Source organism: Panthera uncia (genome assembly GCF_023721935.1).
Source record: "Panthera uncia isolate 11264 chromosome A1 unlocalized genomic scaffold, Puncia_PCG_1.0 HiC_scaffold_16, whole genome shotgun sequence".
In the NCBI taxonomy this organism is placed as follows: Eukaryota; Metazoa; Chordata; class Mammalia; order Carnivora; family Felidae; genus Panthera; species Panthera uncia.
The window spans coordinates 16,486,010-16,488,430 of record NW_026057576.1 but is presented as its reverse complement, the minus strand read 5'-3'; the positions used below and the strand labels follow the sequence as shown (position 1 = coordinate 16,488,430).

At 43.5% G+C, this 2,421-nt stretch overlaps 1 non-coding gene across 1 annotated transcript; it reads left to right on the top strand.

The window, feature by feature from the left end:
• The first annotated feature begins 853 nt into the window (after positions 1-853).
• Positions 854-985, top strand: LOC125934226 (small nucleolar RNA SNORA1). Its single transcript, XR_007461274.1, has one exon. It is a non-coding gene; the product is annotated as a small nucleolar RNA SNORA1 (small nucleolar RNA).
• Positions 986-2,421: the final 1,436 nt, after the last annotated feature.

Below are 2,421 nucleotides of genomic sequence, written 5' to 3'. Positions count from 1 at the left end.
GTCCAACAGTGAGTAAATGGTAAATTTGAACCACGCATTTAATACCAATACGAGGGTACTTGTACTACCAAGTGCTTTGAAAATACATAGGAGAGGGGCGCCGGGGTGGCTCAGTGGGTTAGGCATTGACTCTTGATTTCGGCTCAGACCAAGATCTCACAGTTCGTGAGTTTGAGCCCAGTGTCAGGCTCTGCGCCTGCTTGAGATTTTCTCTCTCCTCTCTGCCCTTCCCCCACTCGTGCTCCTTCTCTGTCTCTCTCTCTCTCTCTCTCTCTCTCTCTCAAAATAAATAAAATTTCAAAAAACTATTTAGGAGAGAAGGTGAGTACCTTTCTGCCTGAGGGAGTCCAGAAAGCCTTCTTAGTGACCTAAAAAGTCTTAGGATGAGTAAGAAATAACATCCCTCATGGAGGCCCAGTGTGACAGACTAGGACAACAATATCATCCTGTAACTGGATGGAGTTTGAATGAAGTTTGTAGTTTGGGAGACTCGAAAAAGCAAGGGACCTGATTGTAAACCATGCTAAGGGTTTAGGCCTTTGTTAGGGGTCAGCAGTTTGAAATAGAAAGCACTTTGCAAAAAATCACTTAGGCTGCAGCATGGAGGTTGGATTAGAGGTAGAACACTGGGTGGTTTTTACAGAAATCTAAAAACGAAGATGATGAAGATCTGCATTATGGAAAGGGATCAATGTGCCCTTGAATGTAGGGAAATGTACCTCTTCATTCTCTTTCCATAAAGCCCCACAGTCTCTGTGGGATTTGCAAACACTGAATTCATATAATCGGTTAACCTTAATTTTAAGCCTTACCACTTGACTAGGTGAATCTAGTCAAGACTTTATTCCCTCCAAGCCTCATCCTAGATGAGAACGGGCATTGTTGTTTGTGGTGTCCACAGATTGTTCGTGCGGCTACATTGAGGCACAGGTTACGCTCCCATCACAAGTGTATTGCAGGGGTGACGGTGAGACCCGTACCATTTCTTGTAGGCTCATGAGTTCAAAGTGGATGGAACAAGACTTTTCAATATTAGAAACAATTAAGGAATAATATCCTCTACATCACTTGAAAAAATAAAAATCAATGAACTTTCTAGAATTTAACTTCTAGGGCCCTACAGCCAATTGCTTGAAGAAATTGGATTCCAAAGATTACTGGTGGGGACTTTGTGACATATGTCCATATTCAAGTGGAGATCAAAGAAGTCCAACTGAAAGAATTATGGACTGACTGACCATGACAACTGTGGGTTGAGCCAAAGTTGTTTTTAAAAAGGGCTACCTTGGGGCGCCTGGGTGGCACAGTTGGTTAAGCATCTGACTCTTGGTTTCGGCTCAGGTCATGATCTCAGGATCATGAGATTGAGCCCTGGGTCAGGGTCTGCGCTGAGTGTGGAGCCTGCTTGGGGCCCTCTTCCTCTTTCTCGGTGCCCCTCTGCTCGTGCTCACTCCCTGTCCCTCTCTCTAAAAAAATAATAAATAATAAAAAGGGCTACCTCGAAGATTATGACAGACTTTGGAGGAACTAAGGCGACTGGTAGTAGGAGGAATCACATGTGAAATTCCTTAAAGTTTATTGACTTAAAAAGACTTCAAATCAAATTTAACGAGCCTTTGTTCCTAAAGATGACACAAGACTAGTAAACAAATGTCCCATTTGGGTCAGTTAAGAGATAAAATATTGGGCAACATTGGCAAGTCAGTTGGGAAAGGAGATCAAAATTAAAGTAGTCCCAGGTCCTTGTATTCAGGAGGGGCATTTTGATACTAAGTAAATATTTAAATTTCTAATTTAATTTATATCTGGTAAAAGTTTTATAGTATGAGTTAAAAGCCATTGGTGGGTTTTTTTTTTTAATTTTTTTTTTTAACGTTTATTTTTGAGACAGAGAGAGACAGAGCATGAACGGGGGAGGGGCAGAGAGAGAGGGAGACACAGAATCGGAAGCAGGCTTCAGGCTCTGAGCCATCAGCCCAGAGCCTGACGCGGGGCTCGAACTCACGGACCGCGAGATCGTGACCTGAGTCAAAGTCGGACGCTTAACCGACTGAGCCACCCAAGCGCCCCGCCATTGGTGTTTTTAACTCCTAGTTGGTACAGAGGGAAAGTGGAGGAAGATAGAACACCAAGAACAAGGCACAGAAAAGTGGAAGAAACCAGCACATGGTGAGATGTCATACTGTATGTTGGTTTCACAACACTTGGAAATGGAAAGGAAGCGGGAGGCTCAGAAGGCTTTTTAGCCTCATTCTACTGCATAGACTCTTCCAAGAGAATATGAGGAAACATTCCTCAACTCACTCTTACAGACCAATTTAATACTAAAACTCAGACAAGCGTAGTATGAGAAAGAAAAAATGCAAGTCAGGGGCGCCTGGGTGGCTCAGTCAGTTGAGCGTCCGACTTCCGCTCAGGTCA